The 22,116-nt window shown below is 42.0% G+C and overlaps 1 protein-coding gene across 8 annotated transcripts in view; it reads left to right on the forward strand.

The window, feature by feature from the left end:
* Window positions 1–219: 219 nt before the first annotated feature.
* Window positions 220–22,116, forward strand: part of LOC107375926 (pleckstrin homology domain-containing family A member 1) — a 40,598-nt gene continuing 18,701 nt past the window's right edge. For all 8 annotated transcript variants that reach the window (XM_015944756.3, XM_015944755.3, XM_015944757.3 and 5 more), the window contains exon 1: window positions 220–353. The gene's annotated coding sequence lies outside the window, so the exon portion shown is untranslated. The remainder of the gene's footprint in view (window positions 354–22,116) is intronic.

Here is a 22,116-nt window from a genome sequence, read left to right on the forward strand (position 1 = left end):
AAAACAATTTAGACGGGAACATAACTTGTCATTTTTTCTTATAATATTTTTATTCTCTCTCTCTCTCTCTCTCTCTCTCTCTCTCTCTCTCTCTCTCTCTCTCTCTCTCTCTCTCTCTCTCTCTCTCTCTCTCTCTCTCTCTCTCTCTCTCTCTCTCTCTCTCTCTCTCTCTCTCCCCCTCTCTCTCCGGAGTGATCATCATCTCTCTACAAACGATCTTTGGCCTCCACTCCGCAGCGTGACGGAGACAGATTCATGTTCTGGATATGAGGAGATGGGCTGAGGCGCAGAGGACAAACTGAACAACATCGACACCGCCGAGTGGGGCTGTTACAGATAAGAAGACTTTAGAGGTACGCCAAGTTTACCTTTTCAGGGGAAGTTACTGAAGTAGGTGTTTTTTGTTTTGTTCAAGCTGCCTCAAAATGTTTCACGAAGCTAGATAATCAGTTGTGTTTTTAAACGCGTCAACGCGACTGACTGATGAAAGAAAATCAAATATCAGTAGGTTTTAATTGATCAAGTTTACATAAGGCACTTTTTTAGTCGATATATTCGGTTTAATTTATAATGTGAGTCGTGTTAGACGTTTGCGGTATGCTAGGCTAACACGAACCACTCTGCTGGTAAACTTCAGGCCATTGAGCCGCAGCAGCTGAATTAACTTTCGATTGGAGCTTGAGGCATGTAATTTAACATCGTTTTAACTTTATAACGTGAGAATCCTCATTTAATCCCCAACTCTTTATTTGTGTTAAGATCAGACTTTGTAATTGTGGTGCTCCAGTGAGAGCCTTGTTTTCAGCTGAACTGGAATCACTGGTCCCACTCACCTGCAGTCCAACTTCCACTATTTATGTACATTGCCTTTGTTCTAGTAGCGTTTTCCTCATAAATACTGTCTTTCATTTTGCTTTCTAAACCCAAATTAGTACCACAAAAATAAACAAACAAATGGGTGATTTGCATTGTGAGTACACTGGCCTGATGTGACTATCACACTTACTTCTGATGACTTAATGACAAGCAGACAATGTCTTGTCTAAAGAGATAAAGCACTTTAATTTGAACAAAGTAATAGTATGCAGTCCACTGGAGATCGGAACTTTGTCATGGATTTATTGTATTGATGCACCAAATCTGGTTTGAGGGCAAATACAAATGTAAAAGTTATTGTAAAAACTTTCATTTGCCAAACCTGAGTTTGATTCACCTGAGAGGATAATCCACTGAATACAATCGAAAAAGGTAAAAAAATATATATATTCTAGATTTAAGAACTTCCATCATTTTTTGTTGGTGTGAATTAGCATTTAAAGCTGCAATGGCATGCCTCTTAACAATGTTCTAAAATAGTATAGCTATAAATATATTGTGATTAAAAAAATTAAAGTGGTTTTCTTGCATTTGTCTAAAAACCTTGCCAATACCACCTTTCGAACCAAAAGCAACTATTGGACCATCCAGTTGTCAGTCTCGCCGAACCAACGCACTTCCCAGGATCCTCCACTCTTTACGCATTTGCGTATTTAGCAACAGAATATCACTGGTGTGAGAGCTTCTTCGCTCCATGATATCAGAGAGGGAGAAACAGCCAGCTGCTACCACAACAACTTTAGGGCAAACTACCAGAGTCCCAAAAAGAAAAACACCATTTGAAGTCATGGACAACAAAAGACGTTTGGACATAGAAAACAGTGACGGGTGTTTAGCATAATCTCGTTTCTTCCGGTATCGTGGGTCTCTGGTTCCAGTAGAAGCATCTAAAAAGTGACCTGTTGCACTGACCCAGAAAAATGTCTAGATGTTAAAGGGGACCAAGAAAGTAAACCAACATTTTCCTTGTTGTTGAATAAAGACAGCTTGGGTGATCAAAACTAGGCTTGGGCGGTATCCAAATTTTTATACCGTCCAGCTTCCTCCACATTTGACCAAGGTGTATGGCATTACCGGGGCTAATTAAAGAAATTCCGATGTAAGTCACAAGTTACATTACTAAGCTGTTTGTTTGGACCTTCACTGTTCAGAAACTGAATAACAAACACCATTAATCAGGGGTGGACATTAACTTCAAAACCAACCAGCCAGCCGGGCCGGTAACTCTGAATATTTACCGGCCCCGCCAAGAATCTACCGGCCCCGCTGGTCAGCTGCCAAAACGAGTCAAAATAACAACTGAACCATTTTAAATGTAATAAACCTTTATTTTGTACACATTCACAAACATAATAACGTATTCAAGTTTGAATTTTTTTGTTCCCTCAACAAAACACAATTTTGTCTTCGCATACTTCCAGCATACAACGCAGTACATCACCAACTCCACTTTGCTGTACTCGAGCCTTTGGCTGTGTTCGAGATGAGCCAGTTCTGCGCAGATTAGACCAGCGGTGATCGGCGAGCAGTGCATGCCGGTTAGATTTGTGTCCGAATTGACGCCGACTTGCTCTGACGTCATGCATACGTAGGCAACGATAACCTCGTGAGATCAAGGCGGCCGCAGATTTTGGAGCAAGGCGCTGCAGTTGCTCTCCCTTGGCTGCAAAACCTAGAGGATGATGGGAAACACCTGGCTCTCACCTGATCAAAGATCTGATTGGTTCATATTTTGATCCAAACATCCGGTGGTAGAACATTAAATGTTAGTTGGTCACATGTATTCTGTAAATCATGTTACGTTGATGATGACAACAATATAGGCCATAAAGAGGAATGTGTTTTGTGTTCTTTTGTCACGTTTCCTATGAGCACACTGAAGCTACAGCTGCTAACCTTTACTTATTATTACAGTCATGTCTCCATATACAATATATGACATCCACAAGCACGTGAGGATGGGTTTCAGCTGTTAACAGGCACCAGAATTAAAATTGAAAATTGAACAAGTATGCTAACGCGATATCTTCATCCATCGTCACCCCCGAGCTACACATGTAGGGAAATCCAAGAGATTCAACTGGCAGAAACAACTGGTTCACACCATAGTCTCTCTCTCTCTCCTCTCACTCACTCACACTCACACACACACACACACACACACACACACACACACACACACACACACACACACACACACACACACACACACACACACACACACACACACACACATGTAGAGGAAATTGAGGACACCAGGTAGTTAAAAGAAAAACCACAGCGGAGCCGAGGCGCGCCTCGAATGGGGCGCGTCTGATCTGAACTGAGGAGCGGCGAGCAGCGGCCGGACTTCGTGAGCGATTCGCTTCGGGCGCTTCCGCGGCCGGTGTGTCCCCGGCGTAAACGCCGGCTTTCAGCCACTCCCCCTGCTGCTTCCGTCTGTTTTCCAGGCGAGGCGCTGCTCAACTCGAACACGGCCATTCTCTGTGCCTCCCGTCTTCTTTAAACCGCCAAGAATCGTTCCACCTACGCACACGCTTCTCTGCTTCATACCGTTTCGAACTGTCTCGCTTCTCCTCACCAGTTTTAAAGCGTTTTGCCGGAGATTTCATCAAGAAATCCAATCCCAGTGGTGGCGCAATCTTCCTGCGTGCTTGTGTGTTTCTAGCGTGGTTCCACTTCGTCTTTAATAGTGACTTATAGTTCACGTGACTATAAATAATCGTGCAGTACGTGCACGAATCGTACAAGTGCAGTAGGTGGCTAGAGGCGCGCAGGTTCACGCGCGCGAAACGAAAACGGCAGCTTCCTACAGGGCGGGGCCATGATGTAGGCGAAAGCCGGTGTGTAAATGACAAATAAAGCTTGGGCGCCACCCGGGCGGTAAGTCGTCAAGTATTTACCGCCCGACGAGAAAATTTAGCGCCAATGGCGCTCGGGCGCTTTAACGGTCCACCCCTGTTAATAAAACGAATACAACCTAACACACATAATATTAACAACTTTTAAAAAACGCAGCTTATAAAAAGATTTTTTTTACCTGGAAAAACCAGCATGTATACTTTTTCAGGCTTTAATCTCTGACTGCTGAAAACCCGCTTTGATGAGCTTGTGGCACCGCCATACAGGTACTTTGATGCTAGTCGTGACATCTGGGGAAGGCTGGCAGCGTGTTGTTGTCTCTTAATAGGCTTCAGACAGAAAGGTGCTTTTTCTGCTACGGTTCGCTCCTCCACGGTTCCAACAGGGCCTGCATCTTTCGCTGTCGTCTTTTGTTTGCACAAATTACCTCATCAGTGTTTACCGGCTCTCCTTTTAAGTTTCCTTCCAACCAGAAATACTCCCAATACTGCAGAAGTTGTGTGTGTGTTGTTTTTAGACACCAAGTCAGCTGGTGCGCGAGCTGCCGTCCCCCACGCTGTCACGTTTATAGTTTAAGTTTATAAGTCTCCAAAAGTTGGACAAAACATTTTAAACTATTTAAGTAAAAATGAAAATTCAACCACACTTTTGTTTTCTTTTACATTAAATGATTTTTACTTATCTTTTTTTTTAATTAATTTTTGCTTTTATTTTTTAAACCATGTCTCCTATGTGTACTTTTTGTTTCATAACAGTTTTGGAACTGACACATTGCTATTTTTTAACTCTAGCTGTATATGGTTGTACCGTAATGCCGCCCAAGCCTAGTCAAATGTATCATGTCAAAGCCGTGTGTGACCTACTTTTTATGTAAATTACAAAGTTGAAAAGGTGAGAAAATCTCCTTTTCAGAGCAAGCTTTTATAGTAACGTTGCAGTGTAACCACTCCTGCTACAGCTACATGTTCCAACCCACTTCAGCGTCAGCATTATTTAAAGACTGGTCACAGCAACGCTACGGCAGAGCCACGGTAAGCCGGTCCTCTATTAGCACCAGCTAGCTGTTAGCTTCAGCTTGCAAGCGCCTTGTTGAAAGAGAGAAAAACTAGCACACACCACTCAGGTTTTAGGATGTACTGATAAAATCCTGACTATAAATGAACGTCCGATAGATCCACAGCTTGTGGTCCGTTCTGGTACTTTACTAGCCTGGCAAGCCAGACTAAACAAATGTATTATTTAACAAACTTTGCAAAGCAAGAATTTGGTCTAGTTCACTAGGCTAGTACTTTACTTCATTGTTTATGTGTTTTTCCAGGAGCACTACTCAGTCTTAAACAGCTCTGTTCAGTGTGGTTTGAGTCAGCCCATATGAGTGTTGTTTTCTTCCCATGCCAGCTCCATGACAGAAAGTGGGTGCGCCCCTCATAAGTGCAGGGGAAGGGGTAAACCCCGTGGGAGGTGGGGTGAACGATTTTTACTCATGACTAGGGTTTTCACTGTGTGAAAATTTAACCTCACGGTTATTGTGACAAAAATTATCACGGTTTTCAGTATTATCACGGTATTTTTTTAAAATGTGTTACATTTTCAGACAACTAAATAAACCCTGTATATCAGAAAAATATTGTCCTCAGTTTGTGTCTAAATTTTGCCTAAAATGTGTTATTTTGTAATTATGTTGTTTATTTGTTTACATTTTTCCCCTTTAGTCTTTAAAATACCAATATTTGCCCATAACTTATTTTTTGTCTGCTTGATGTCATTTTAAAAATATTAGATCAGATGATACTCAGTACTCAAGTAGCCTTGTAATCAGATACTTTTTTACCCTTACTTGAGTAATAAACCCTATATCAGGAAAATATCATCCTCAGTTTGTGTTCTTCCAGTGAGCTTTGCAGATGTGGGAAAATGTCATCAGGCAGTAATCGTTGTTAAATTCATAATTATTCTCGGAGAGAGACGAACTCTTATCTGCCCCTGGGAGCCCCGTAATGCATAGCGTCATTTCAACATGGGGGTGTCTGCGACACAGTTTATATGCAGGTAGCGGCGCTGCGGCTGCTTTATATAGCGACTCGTTGCGTTCTCCCTCAACCCAAACCCTCGGATCACGCATTTTAGCTAAAATGCTAACGTTAGCTTGCCTTGCGTTGACTGTAGAGTGATGTAGGTGATGGTCACGCAGATGTGTCATGAGATCTGAAGCGTTGCTGCCTTTCACAGACACGGCTATCCTGTTTGCATGTGCTGCAAACAGGATAGCCGTCTTCTATCAACTGTCCCTCGGCATTCTTCAAATATCCAAAAAAATGCCCGTACTTCCGACTTTGTCTTCTTTGAGGGATAAAAAATGTCCTCCTGAGCACTGCCGTCTCCTCCTTTGACCATTATTTCAGCTTTAGCTTCTCAAGAAAGTTTTGGTTGTGAACAACAAAGTGTGCATGTGCTGCCGGCAACTTCAGCAGATGATACGGTGGCTGGTAAGGGTCACCGCGCCTACACCGCAGCCACGGTAATCCACCAAGATAATATATTTTTTTTAAAAACAAGACGGTTATTATTATTGTCTACTTTTTTACCAGGGTTTACCACTACACCGGTTACCGTGACAACCCTACTTATGACAAAACAACACGAGGTGATCAGTAAACTGTGTAAGGTAACTTGTGTGATCCACAGAACCACAACTAAGCTGCAAAATGGTGATGTTGCTGGCAAACTGGTTACACACACACAGCAAAGACATGGGGTGGGGGTTTGAAAAACGGTAGGCATGGGCATAAGCACTCATCAAAACTTCTCGCCTGGTGTGAGCAGAGGAGCAGCGCGCGAACATTGTGAGCAATCCGCTTTGCGGTGCTTTGCAGCTGATGTGAACGAGGGGTCAACCTTGCCATGTACATCAACAGAACAGGGGCTAAAAATAGGGGAGGTAGTAGGGCTGGGCAATAAATCGAAAATTTGTCGTTATCATAATTTCGGACTCTTATTGTGATTATTTATCCCATGTCAATAAATTTGATAATAAAAAATTAAAAGATGTGTGTAGGTTGGCAATATTCATGTCCCTTTTAAGAAGCTGTATCATCTTGAATCGCGTAAAAATGTGACTGAACCTAATACATGCGACAGCCCCATCTAATGGACAACTTTTGTTTCTGTGCATACCTGTAGTTATCGTCCATTTATCGTTATCCAGGTGAAATCCTTAATATATCGTGATATTGATTTTAGACCGTATCGCCCAGCCCTAGGGGAAAGAAGAGGGAAAAAGCCAAACCGTGCCTTTGGGAACAGTGGTTGGGCCGAGCTGCTTCTGTCCGAGTTGCTCTGAGTAGTGCTCTTGAAAAAGCAACTTTATTCTGCAACAGTGGAAGCTTGTCCATAGGGGATGCTAGGGTGCCACCCCACCAGTCTCACAGGAAGAAAAAGAACATAGGAATCACAAAATATACCAAAAACCCCACCATTGTTATGCGCCACACTGACAGACCGGTAACTGCAAAATTGTTCCAAAAACGTGCTCAATATTAATTGACAATTTAGCTGTTACTGGTCTGTTGGTGTGACGCTTAACAATGGTGATTTGGTGTTCCCTGGAGATGATATGTGGGTAGCTCATCTGAAATCAGCCCAGTCGGCACAACTGCAAATTTCAGATTTATTAGAATTATGAGCGATGAGGCTATTTTTAATACATTCAAAAACTGAGCACTTTTCTAATCCATGTGTCTCCTGAAAAACATTTGTTTTTGACTAGAAACATAATGAAATAATGATTAAATATTTATGTTTTTGACTAGGGATGGGTACCGAATTTGGTACTTTTTAAGATACCGACCGAATTCCATAGTACCGGCCGAGCACCGATTCACTTCATTTCAAACGGTGCCTCGTTTCGGTACCTGTCCTTCATAACAAGAACTTGCCAAGACAGCTGCGCATGCGCAAGAGCGTTATGTCGTTGCTCGCTGCGAGTGAGTTGTAAACAGAGCAGCATGGTAGAAAGCACGCACGCTAAAGCTTGGGTCCACTTCACTAAATGTGATGGGTAACTGGGTGATGATGAAACCAGCGACAACGATCTAAGTGAGACATCCTCATCTGCTCCGGTAGGTAAATAAAATGTTTAAGATAACGTTAGCTTTAGGGCTGCAACAAACGATTATTTGGATAATCGATTAATCGGATGGGGTCTCGACACGATTAATCGATTAATCGGATTACATGGGGAAATTTTTAAAAACTGCTAGGGAAACGTTATTTCTCTCCTTCCTTCACTTTATTTAACACAACATTATTAGAAAACAGTTCAATAGCAGAAAAACAACATGCCATCACCTAAATTGTCTTATAAGGTGTATAGACAGAGACCCTAAGCTACATCTATCTGTGACCTAAAATGCTTGGTCCAAGTTAAACAGCTTAAGGGCAATTCTCATCTGTTTTGTTTGATCTCATCTGTTAATATTTATTTTAAATGTAATTAAACATAGGCTGTGAATTAATCAAAATTGATCACTATTTCCAAAACTGACTGAAAAAATACCAAATAAAACAAAAGTAAATGAATGCCATCCTCCTTGCGATGATGCCCTGGGCAACTGTCATAAAGTCACATCAAGAAATGCTGCTGATCATTCCAATGATCCCAAATAGACTCACATTAGGCCACATGAAAGCAACTGAACCCAAAAATATATTAACCAGTATATAACTGCACTCTCACACAACACGCCTGCAGCAACAGTTAGGACTCCTCCATCCCTTTTAAAAGCGTTTTTGCTTCTGAGGACATTGTGGTTGTAAAACCACATGCTAGTAGTCTGGCCCCGGTGTGATCAACCAGTTTCTGCGGGAATGTGACGGCGGAACCAGGGCCAGATTAACACTTTGTTGTACCCTGGGCAACAATATTCAAGGGCTCCATCATCACGACCCAAGGATCACCATAATGTGGTCACATACAGAATATTTTACTGTAATATGCAGTAAATATACTCAATACTTGAATGCCTGACAACACGTAAGCCACCCAGAGTAACCTTTGACCCACCTCGTGTGGACTGACCAATGAGGAGAGGGTCTTAACTTGAGGCCCTCTCTTCATTGGTCAGTCTGCATGAGACTGACTCTCAACTGACGTTCAGTCGTAGGCAGCGAAGCGTCTCTGTGCAGCGCAAAAGCCCGGGTGGACAGTTTGTTTAATGTAGGGTGACCATATTTCCATTTCCAAACAAGAGGACAGGGGATCTGTGCCTATGACGTCACACTATGGCAACGCCACACAAACCATGTTGGGACCCATTTTTTGTAAGAACTAAATTAATATCAGATTCTGCCAATTAAAGGGCTCTAAAACTATTCATATGTAAATATTTTGCATATTTAATGCAAAATCAAATTTTTCTGCTTTAGTGCTGCAACAAGGTTTTATTAATAATAAATTATTATACCTTTTGTTTTACTACAGCATCAGTAAGCTTCCTGTGCACAGATTATTAAGGATGCTTGTTTCAGCTGTGAGATTAGACGATAGGATCAATGAAAAAATAAGTTGTCCCACACTCCATGGAAACTTTCAGAGAATCCACAAATAGTGGCTTTCAAATGGTTTTGTTACTTTTTGCAAGTTTATAAAAGAAGCAGATGAGACAGCATGTCTGATAATTTAGTTTTTCATCTGATAATATTAGAACATGTCAGTAATATCTGAGGGGCTTTTATAAACACCATATAACTAACACTACTGGAGAGGGCATGAATTACACAGAGGCTTCTGGGGAGCCCAGTTATGGGGGGGGGGGGGGGGGGGGACATTTTGCCTTGGCCCCAAAATGTCTTGAAACGGCCCTGGGTGTGTGACTGAGTTTTGAAGGTGATCTGAATTGTATCAGATGTATAAATATGACATGTGTATAACTTATTGTTTTTTACTGGTAAAAACGTGTCGTGGAGATAAATCTACCTACATTTGACTTTTCAACACTTTGTTTTGTTTTCTTGTTTTTATTTAACTATTTTCCTGTCCTGTCTGTCTCTCATCTTCCTGCATCTCCTCATAATTCTCCAGAAAATCTGTTGCCTGGATTCTTACCTTTTCACCTCATCAGTTACTTTTGAGCAGATCAAAGGGATCTCCTGACCGAAAAGCGCAGAGCGCGTTTTCGATGCTGCGTGAGGTGACATCACCACAGCACAGGTGATGAGCTCCGCAGTAGCGAGCTTCAGGCACAAATAAGACAGAAAATAGAGAACATGTGCGGACATGAACGATCGTGTGCCAATTATAGTTTTTTGGTTGCGCCACTTTGAGAATGGACCGTGCGCTGGAAGCAGCTGCCTGGATCGCTGCGCGACAATGCGGAACCGGTTCGCAGCAGCGCAAGTCTGCCGGCTCTCCCTCGCGCTGATCTGCCGGTACTGGCTCTCCCTCACGCTGATCTGCGGCTCTCCCTCGCGCTGATCTGCCGGCTCTCCCTCTCGCAGATCTGCGGCTCTCCCTCGCGCTGATCTGCGGCTCTCCCTCGCGCTGATCTGCCGGCTCTACCTCGCGCTGATCTGACTTGCTCTGGTCTGCGCGCAACGGCGGGCGGGAAGGGGGGGGCGCTTTTGGAAGAGTTGTGCGACACAACGAATCGATGACGCAATTCGTTGCCAACGCTTTTAGTAATCGATTTTCATCGAATTTATCGATTCGTTGTTGCAGCCCTAGTTAGCTTGATATGTTAGCTTCCATTTCGCTGATGGTGCGTTCGGTTTCTCCTCGGAACTCTAAATTTCCGACTAGAAGAACACGAACGCGCTCTAAAGTTTGGCTTCACTTTACTAAATGCGACAGGTGATTGGGTGAAGATGAAACCAGTGACAACGATCTAAGTGTGAGGCATCATCGTTTTAATCTGCTCCAGCAGTTAAATAAACTGTTTAAGATAACGTTAGCTTGATATGTTAGCTTCCATTGCCACCATTGTTATCAGCTAATGGTGCGTTCGCTTTCTCCTCGGAAATTCTAACTTCCCAATAGGAAAAATCAAATGAAAAAAGTCGGCAAAAGGAATGAAGATACACAGTAAATTTAGTTCACAGTAAAGATGTTTGCTTCAGTTTAATTATCAGCTTATAAAACTACAAGGACGATGTTAAAATACAAACAGTTGAATGTTATTTATCGTGGTAATTATCAAATATGGTTATATATTGAGAAAAATATATATTTAATTATAAAAGAGAATTAAAATAATAAACACTCTAAAGTATCGAAAATTGGTAACGTTAAGTACCGGTATCGATTCCTAGGTACCGGGAATTAGTACTGAATCGATTCAAATGTCAAAGGTACCCATCCCTATTTTTGACACGTTTCAAACATGTTCGACTAATGTTTGGTGAGTATTTTTCATTTTTTTTTTTCTGCCTGCTTCAATTTTGTTGGTTTAAAAAATTAGGAATAACCAATTTTGTAAAGATTTTTTTTTCCCAAATTAACCATTTTTCTTCTGACCATAAACCATTATTTTGCAAGGAAGCAAATAAGAAACACGTTAATAGTACAAGTTTATTAAAAGAAAAAAAACCTAGTTATTCATATGCACCTTCCCATATCAGTTCATGCAAATGTCAGCTTGTATGCTCTTTTCGGCGCACCTGTTAAATGCGCCCCACCGGAAATAAAAAATCATCACCAGCCGCCACTGGTCTGCAACCCTTCTACAACCCCTATGGAGCTCCGGACCCCACGTGACTCTGTTAGTGGACGCCATTTTGGCATGCAAAAAAGGTAAACAAACACGGATGTAACCATGAACATGAACGGGATCCGCTTGGATTTTACTTCGTCGGAGTTTACTTCACACTTTAAAACAGAAGAAATCGTTTTATATAGTCAGAAATTAAATAGACTAAACATCTCCGACCCTTACCGTGGCCCTGGGATACTTTTTAAAAACGCCAGAAGCTGTCGGAGCGGACTTCTTACCGGCACAACACGGGACCTGGCCGGGGGAACCCCTTGGGATTCCCCCGGCCGGAGGAGCTGGGGAGAGGTCTGGGACTCTCGACTCTACTGCCCGCTCCGATGCCAGAAGCTGTCGGAGCGGGCTTCTTACCGGCACAACACCGGACCTGACCGGGGAACCCCTTGGGATTTACCCGGAGGAGCTGGCTCCGGCGGCTGGGGAGAGGGAAGTCACGCTACTGCCCCCGCAACCCGACTCCGGATACGCGGATGAAAATGGATGGATGGACAGACAAATAACAGATTTACACGTAAGTAGTCTCGGTGAGACAGATAATAGCAATCCAAAGAGCTTTTTATGTGTGATCTGACAAATGATCAACCATTGCTTAAAAATACGTGATGTTTACTTGTTGCTGTGAGTAATAAGACAGAAAAAGCCACGCCAAAATAAGTTTAGGAAGCCCACTAAGAATCGTAATAAAAGCATTTAAAATAAATACTGTACACAGTTGAGGAAACGTTGGTTTAAGTACCTGATATGAAGTGGTCGCTGCATAAGTGAAAACCTTTACTCTCGGGATCCCACAGCTTCATTTTCGCCCGGTCACTAGCACTTAATGATCCAACATTTGCGGCGCTCCGGATCTTGGGGAATCCTGTAGATGACTCATTCCTTATGTCGTCCACGTCTGTTCTGCATCCTGGGGCACAACAGGAATCTACCATATTTCCCGTTTAATTGAGTTTTCTGACAACAACAAATAGTCCAGCTGCCGGCTTCTGCCTGCCAATATGGCGCTGTTTCGATTTAAACTGTTGCATGCCGGGAGAAGTGACGTCAACTCCCGGAGCTCTATACAAGCAGCTTGTGTTTGTCACACACTCATTCTTGACTCATCGCTTCAGTGAGGACTTTTTTTCTTTTCAGAACTTCATTGAACAAAGGAACAAGGGCGGAAATCCCATTTCAATTTTGGGTGGGGGGGGGGGCAATAAACAGTAAAACTTCAGAGAGTAATTTTTGGAGGGGACATAAAAAATGCTCTCTACATACAACACTGTATGTCCTTATAAGAGACTGACCTGAGACTCTGTGCCTGTGTCTGACAGGCTCTGGCTGCCTGTGCTCAAGTGACTGGACTTTGCCAAATGAAACCATTTAGAAACAATTTCATAGGCATTTCATTTCTTTCTTATAGATGTCTTTATCAAAATGCAAGTTTCTACTTACTTGACGTTCTGGAGCATTAAAAAACGACCTGATGTCTGCCATTTTTCGTTTCTCTGCCATTTGAACTGACCTGGTCTGCTGACAGTTGGACAGCAACACACACACAGACGGGATATTGTCATTAGAACAGAGCTGGAGGATATTGATCAACAGTAATATCTTGCCAATTTAGTACATCTCCATAAGCATCCTTTCTTTTTGTTTTCATTTCAATAACAAGACTGTGGCCTAAAACGGAATAAGCAATTCAGAATAAAGATTTAAAAGTAGATCATTAATAGTTGAAGCAACATGTCCTGAAATGACATGGCTATTAGCTGACCAACAGCTACACGTGTGGACGGATGCAAAGCATTAATTTTAAGTACTAAAACATATCTAACTTTTTCACAACGAAGAGAGAGAACATAAAATGTTAAATTAAAATTTTATTAAATCACAAAACATGAAAGCTACTAAAATCCAAATAGTTCCATATTGATTTTAATATATTTGAAAATTTCCTTCTAAATATGGCTAGAAAAAATAACAACCTTCAAATCAGCTTTCACAAGTCAAGTATCAAAATGACTGAAATCTCTTTAATAAATCATAGAAATGTTTGTAGGCTATTAGAGAATAACTCTGTAATATTTAATAACTTTATCTAAGTCCTACTGAACGAAAAGATACACAAAATCTAAAAATATATTCTTGAAATATTTGTTTCATTTTAATAATAAAAATTAAAAGCTTTTACTTTACAAAAACACTAAACATATACATACTCTATAGTTTATCTTTCAATCGATCTCTCACTTTTCTCAGTTTTCATAGTGTTTTTGGGTCTGTGTGGCCAACGGGATCTTTGGCTCTATGTTTGAGAGCTTTGAGCAACGTGCCTCCACCACACATTTGCTGCAACCAGCTCATCCCTAAGCTGCACGGTGCACCTGCACTTTGACATATTGTAAACAACTGCAGAGCCTGGGGAAGACGTGATAAGAGCGGTTAAACGCTGTGGTTTTCATACATCGGACCAGTTAGTTTTGATTCTACCATTTTCATCTGCTAAATAGGATGAAACGCGGACATTTTCATCGATCTATAAATGCTCAGCAGATTCCAGGGGCAGACCGTGAAAGCGTACGTTTCTGGAAAAAGGAACTTTTGGTCACCTTAGTGAATGGAATAATAATAGCGGAATAATCCTGGAATGACCAGAGAACATGAAGTGACAACTTTTTTTTTACTGTGGCGGTGGTGGTCTGTCATAAAGGGATCTCCGACCGGTGATCAAAATCTAAAGATAATCGGTGTCTATGTTTGACAGTTATGACCACATTTGACATACATATTTAAGTTTGTAGAACAAGCATGTGATAAATGACTTACTGCTGGAAACCGCTGTGTGAGGGGGGGACACGTCCCCCCCGTCCCCCCTGGGATCTCTGCCTATGCAAATGAATGTTATACAAAATCACAAAATGTATACAAAATTCAATGCAGAACATGTGTAGGGGTGCAAAAAAATCAAGTACTTGATATGTAGTGCAAATATTGTTTTAACGCTTTTTTATTAAAACATCCATTAATCAGTGTTCTATAGGGCTTGAGTGGGAACTTACTGAGAAACCCTGACTGTAGTTTAGTTTCTACTTTCACTTGTCTCTCTCTGGTCTCTCTTCAAATCCCCCAACACACACACACACGCACACACACACACATGCATGCACGCACGCACACACACACACTTGCTCACTCACTCACACACACACTGGTGAATTGGGCGGGGAAAACGGGTCTTAATAAGCCTTTTTATGCATGCTTTAGTTGGCCATTTGTCAGGGCGCCTGGGACATTTTAAGCTCCCAACAAAATTTGATGTGCTTTATAGAGGCTCAAAGATCAGTTTTAGTTTGCTGATAAACTGCATTCTTGGTCTCCTTTAAGGCTTTGTAGTTTCTAACTTGGTTTGTCATGCTGAATATTGCACAATTCCAATCGTCTACCTTTTTAATGCATCTCTTGTTTAGATAAATATGCAGCTGCTGTCACTTTTTCTAAACAGAAATTTGAGTCACGGGTAACAATACTGGAATCTACAGAGCAGACACTGTTAAAATAATAAAAGGAACTAGTCTGGGCATGTGCAGTTGTAGTAGAGATGGATTAGAGCAGTGCAGTTGATACATTTTGGTAAATTTACAATATAATTTACTTGCTTGCACTGCTTTGGCTTAGATTGTGAACCTGGTGTCTTTGGCATTTGTGAGCCAGTGGCTCTCATAGGAGACTGGTACTCCCCATTCCCCACCTTCCATGAATAGATTGGCCACAGTCGGCAGTCAGTCACACACTTAATCAAATGAAGGGGAAAAGCAAAACAAGTAAAAGAACATTGTCGTTCTGTACGTGCCTACAATTTCAGAGAACCGCACAAGAATTTCCTTCAAGCATAAGACTCATTTCAAACTTGACGAGAAACCGGTTCTCCTTTAGGACAAAACTACCAAACAAGCTGAGCGGCATCATGCATGCAGTTCCGTGCAGAGGAATGCTCCTTTACACAAGTGGATGGCAAAGGACCAGCTCAGTAGGTCAAGACAGGACAGAGATGTGCACATTTTGGATAGGGATGCCTCGACTCTTATCTCCACACAGTTGCACAACCAGTCACACCTTGGATCACGCGATCTGCCACTCACCTTTGCCCTTGTTCTATAAATAACATGAACACTTTTTCATCCACTGAAAAAAGGCTACATTGGAAACCAAAAAAGGAAAAAAAAAATTTAAATACATAATTTGATCCAAATATTGAGGATACAGGCGATGGGGAGCCTACGTTCACACTGCAGGCCTTGATACCCATTTCTGATTTTTTGAGTAAATCTTTTTTTGTTTTTGTTTGTTTGTTTAGCTGTTCACACTATGACTGAAATGCGACACCAAACTCTCTCCAGTATAATCGCTTCATGGCCCCAAAGTGACCCTCACACGCAGAAGACAAGAAGTCACACTCAGTGGAGCCCAAACTAGAAGCGGTGGAGTTGTGATGTAATCCTGATCCTGTGGATAAACTATCAGTGAAAACTTTCACACTTGTTAATTCTTTCGTTTTGGATTGAAAACTGTTTTAAAAACTGTAAACTATTTTACTCCCACTGTCTCCCTGAATTATTATTTACCAAAACTGTTCCGGTATTAATTCATTCACGGAGAATCCCCACTCCTGAACCCTTCTGTCAGCGCTCTCCTCAGGAACATCCACACACGACACTCACCTCCACTGACTCAGTGATGTGGGAGACGGATTTAATGCTACATGACCGTTCAGACTGCAGTCACTTTCAAAAACATCAGATATGTATTGGAATTAGTAATACATATTCAAGTGACACAGATCGCATTTTAAAAAATCGCGTCTGTGCCGTTCTGACGGTCTCATGTGGGGAAAAAAAGCTGATTTGATGCACTTTTGCCTGCAGTGTGAACATAGCCTAAGTCTCCTTCCTTACCGGTCGTCTCATGGGGAGTCAACGGGACTAAAAGAGCCATTTTCTAATCCGCTTTGCCTTATGCCCTGGATCACACATATGCTGTACTGCAATTTAAATGAAAAATAATGATGGGTGTTTCGACCACGCCAGTCACGTACCTTGAGATTTATCAGCTTATAAAAGTTCGTTCAGGGACCCATGGTACAGAAGTAGATGGACGCAACTTAGGCTCCCTATAGCTCAAAATTATTTGTAGCTTAACCATTTTTTATGAGAAAGATCAGCATATGGTCAGGAGTCACACATGTGTGCAATCCTTTGACAGTAACCCCTTCTTTCCACTGGATGCAAAAGTATCACATAATTGCTGCGAAATGCACTACGCTGCAGTTAGCCTATATTATAGTGGATGAATTCCTTTCCACCGGCAGCACAGTGTAACATTCTGGGGGCGCCCCAGAAGCTAGGTGATGCTATCATTTCGTTTCGAGTATTTATTACACATTACGCTTCCAAAACACGTCAAACTCCATTCTTGTGTGTCGGTGGATGTTTGCGTGTGTCTTTCTTCTCAACCCCAGTGAGTCGTAGCAGATGGCTACTGAGACAGAATCCTCTGAAGTTTTCTCTTTGTTACTCAACTCAACTTGATCTTTATTTATATAGTGCTTTACAGGTACAAAGTAACATCAAAGTGCTGTACAGGAAATAAGAGGCTGAGCAGCAAAATTAAAAGCAGTTAGTACATAACAAAAAGTGGTTTAAAACGGAATAAAAAAATTTGTACACACTAAAATAAGGTTTAAAATTGCAATATTAATGGCAGGAAAGAAAGTCCAGGTCATATAAAAACGTCTTCAGCCTAACTTTAAAAACTGCCACTGAAATGGAAGCCTTCACAGAGATGGGTAGCTCATTCTAAAGCTTAGGGTCTGCTTCAGAAAATGACCTGTCACCTCGCGTCTTGAGGTATTAGTGGCAGACACTGAGCAGATTGAAGAACGCATCGCGGAAAAAGTCTGAAAATATCAACGTTTATTCACTTTTGACTGGAGTACAAAGATGGGCAGCAAGCGTTTTATTTGAAGACGGAAAATACGAGAAAAGTATGTTTAGAGGTGCCGATCGCATAAAGATGTGGAGAGGAATGAGGGACCTGAGGCATTAGAATGAGGATTGCTGTAAAGACACTGATGCCAGTCAGTGACTCTATGCAATTCGCTGGCTTCTTTATATAGGAACCTTTTACTGATTGGCTTAATTAACTGAGCTATATTAGAAAGTTTACTATGAAGTGCCTTGAGACGACTCTTGCCGTGACTTGGTGCCATATTTAAAAAAAAAGGGACCAACATTAAGAATTATTTAGGATTTGTAATGTGGGGCGACGGTGGCACGGGAGTTATGTGCTCGTCCCGTAATCGGAAGGTCGCAGGTTCGAGCCCCCGCTCAGTCTGTCACTGTCGTTGTGTCCTTGGGCAAGACACTTAACCTACGTTGCCTGCTGGTGGTGGTCGGAGGGACCGGTGGCGCCAGTGCTCAACAGCCTCGCCTCTGTCAGTGCGCCCCAGGGCAGCTGTGGCTACATCGTAGCTCATCCCCACCAGTGTGTGAATGTGTGTGTGAATGGGTGAATGACTGATTGTGTTGTAAAGCGCCTTGAGGGGTTCCATGACTCTAGAAGGCGCTATATCAAACACAGGCCATTTACCATTTGTTCTAAAATAAAATGTTTTATTTTATTTTAATTACCTTAAAAGACTCAAAGTCTCTTTTTACACTTTATATTTATTTAATCAGGATCGTTGTCAAGTCGACGCCAGAAACAATGAAACACAACTTGAATATTAGAGGAACAACAAGGCTTTATTCAACCAGCATTCATACAAGTTATCAATCATGAACAAAACATTTCTCTTACCGTTGCTTATGGGTGGAGAGCTGAACACCCCAGTTAGAAAACGTAATCCATGATAACACATGTAATCCAAGAACCTCGTCAAATAGAATCCTTCAAACAGCTCTAACAGCTCTGAGCTCTGCTCTGCTCCTTATACATTCCCTGATGTGCGTGCAAAGCTGCACACCTCCACCAGGATTACCTTGATTACATCCTCATGATCACATTATGTTCGGCTCTCCTTGATTACATCCTCATGATAAGTGTGATTGACAAACAGTAGTGATCAATAACTTGTATAAAGCAATTATACAACAGATGACAAGTTCATTTTTATTACATTCCACTCTTGAACTTTTCATCTAATTTATGTAACATATCCATCACCATTTCCCCATCAAAACCAACGTCATTTATAACATACCTTGTAGTTCCACTTTAATTTTCATCGTAGTCTTTGCATTATTACCCAATTTATTTCTCTTCTTAATCGAATAACATACCAACAAATAATAAGATTACACAATGTTAGAATGCTGATTATAATTAATGCTGCAATCATAGGTGGAATTAGCACTTTATTAGCGGTACTCGACATGCCTGTAAATATATCCCACCAATGATGAGCGGAAGCCTGTTCAATCAATGTAGCAACATGTTTTATTTCCCCTTGTGCCACAAGAGTAGACACCATGAGCCTGGAAAGGTTGGACCTATGAGAGTCAATCAATTTTGCCACTTCAGTGGAACCATCCAATGCGCATTTGAATCGTTCCAGTGAGAGTGTCCAAGGGGAGTGTAAAACCTCCCATTGTATCTTAGTCAGCCGACTAGATACAGTGTAATTACTCAACCAATAGGTCACGTTATTCCATTCCCACATATGTATACCCTTGAGACAACCTGAAAAGGGAACTGAAGGTACCTGTGGGGAATTGGTCATTGTAGCCACGCATAAGGTGTTAGGACCCACCTGCCAAAACTGTTCCTCTGGGGGTGTGACCGTCCAATCACAGAGTACGACCCTTGAATCAGTGAAACATGGATTGCTATGTCCTTTTACCAATGGGCAGGCTAAACCCTTATCAGTCTCATCACAGTGTTTTACTTCATATGTTCGATTTGTTTTAACATCCCACCACTCTCCACTAACATGGAGATACCAAAACCCTTTAGTGGTTATCACCGGCAGTATCTGATATCTACACACAGTCATTACTGATGTCATATTATACTGATCCCAGTATCCAGTACACATAGATTTATTACAAATCGTCATTTCTGCATGTAGCTGTAGCCATAATGAACTACTGATGTTCCATAATGTTCGCCATGCATGATAGTTATTACTCATTACCTGTATTTGAAACCTATTTCTCTGTGTCTCAGCATGAATAGTCTGCAAGGAACAGACTGTCCAATTACCTATGTGTGACAAATTATGCAATGCATCATAAGTTTCATTCCAAAGCTTTAGATTCCATTTAAATACACTTTTCCACACATCACTTCCTTCTAGCTGACTAGATACAGTCGAAGGCATCCATCTTGCAGTCTTGGTGACAGCTTGTGCGGTGTATTCTCCAGTGTTGGACAGCATAGTTCGTGTTACCTCATTGTTTGCTGTGTTAGCCAGACCATACAAAGTTCCAGTTCCTCCTAGCACGGTGTCATACCATGCTCGCCTCCTCCTGTTGCAAGGCGGAATAGGAGGGAATTTCACAGTCCATCGCACATATTCGGCTACCCTTATTTGTCCCATTTGTTGACAAGTGTGAACCAGGGGAGCTACAGCTGTCTGCGTAGCTCTAGCTGTGTCGGGCAGCACCCAGAATATGTACAAATAGGCGCGTCCTCCTGTGATTACAGTTCCATTCCTGATCCGGAAATCGCGATCAACCTTCATACTCCAATTTGTGCCATTTTGTATGCAAGTACCATTCCCCTGATGGTATGCACAGATGCACGCTGCAGAATTAAAGGTTACTGTTGATCCTTGAACCAACACCCCTGGGCTGATCACCCTTCCTCGGATTTTAAGACATCCTCTGCACCGGTACATCTTACCGGTAGATGTTAGGTTTCCCAAGTAGCAAGCGTCATTTGCTCTGCATGTGAATGTGCCTTGAGTGCGGTTGGACATACTGCTAACCAATTCCAGATGGCCCATGACCCCTTCTTCCAACACTTGTCCTTCCGTGAGCCCCCAACAGAAATGTGCCCTCAGTGCGATGACAGCGAGGACATGGAGGACGATGACCAAACATCCGACACCACCAGGTCCGCGGAGCCCATCCATCGCCTCGACAAAGGTTCAATCCTTTTGTAGGGGAAGGGGACCCAGTCAACCACCGTCACTCAGACACCCGCCTATGGGATACATACAAAACTGCAGATAGAATGACAAGCATTAATTTTCTCTCCTGTAACATTTGTTTATCGGAATATTAATCCATTTTTCCTCTCCGGGGAACAATACACTTACCACAGCATCTTTTCCCTGTGCAATAATCTCTCCAGCTCTGGGAGGACCATTGAGCTGCTCCACCCACACTTTTGCCCCCGCAGTAAAGTCTGATGATTCAAACCCAGTTTCACCCCTCTGAGTGATAGTGGTAGGTTTAGTAATCTCTTCAACTTTGGACATTACACACCGTTTGATTACTAACTGAGCTATCTTGTCTCCTTTTTCCAGTACCAACGGTTCTTTACCTGTATGCTGACACACCACACCTATTTCCCCTTGATAGTCTGAGTCTATTACCCCAGCTAAAATGGTTAGACCCCTCAAAGCTAAACCACTTCTTGGACACACATGAGCATAAGTTCCTGGTGGACATTGTATTCCCAATCCTGTTTTTACCACTGTCACTTTATTGGTTACTAAAGTGATGCTTTCCAAGATTTTAAGATCTAATCCCACAGAGCCCGCAGTTGCTCTAACAGGGAGTTCTGCCTCAGAAGTTAGTTTCCACATTCGTATAGGAGGGTCAGTAGAAGTTGTTTCCCTTCCTGCCCTGGCAACCATTAGCATCAGTGGAGTAACTCCATCCCCCACGGGTCTGTTATTTAACTGATGTACTGCCCTAGTCAGATTTTCTCTCCATTTGTCCAAAGAATTAATAACCGATAGTTTCCTTAGTTTCTCTTTCAGTAACCCATTCATTCTCTCAATGAGTCCACTAGCTTTCGGGTGATATGCTACATGATAGATCCATTCTACCGCGTTGTTCTCTGCCCATTCTTTGACCTTATTTCCAGTGAAATGGGTACCATTATCAGTCTGAACCTGCAAAGGTAGTCCATAATAGGTCTCTATTAATGACAGACATTTCAATGTAGCCTCCTGATTGGCGTTATGACACGGATGCACCACCAGTACCCCTGACACCGTATCCACGGCTGTGCATGCATACTTACAGTTTTTACTTTTTGGCAATGGTCCAATGAAATCAATCTGCCAACACTGTCCCGCTTGTTTACCTCGATGTATCTGTCCCTGTATATGTCGAGGGATTCTCTTTTTCTGATGTTGACAAGGTTCACAATCTTCTATGGCAGTTTTAATATCATCAATGATGAGATCTATTCCTCTGTCCCTCGCCCATTTCAATGTTCCCTGCACACCCCAATGTCCAGCAGTAACGTGAGCCCATTTGGCTAATCCAGGACTTGATTGTCTTACAGCCTGAATTTTCACTATCTTATCTACAGTCTGATTATGCAGGGATTCAGGATCATTGTTATTAGTATGAGCATCCACATGTAATACTGACACAGGAATATTTTGGCATTTCTC

The sequence above is a fragment of the Nothobranchius furzeri genome, chromosome 12, assembly GCF_043380555.1.
Source record: "Nothobranchius furzeri strain GRZ-AD chromosome 12, NfurGRZ-RIMD1, whole genome shotgun sequence".
Classification (NCBI taxonomy): Eukaryota; Metazoa; Chordata; class Actinopteri; order Cyprinodontiformes; family Nothobranchiidae; genus Nothobranchius; species Nothobranchius furzeri.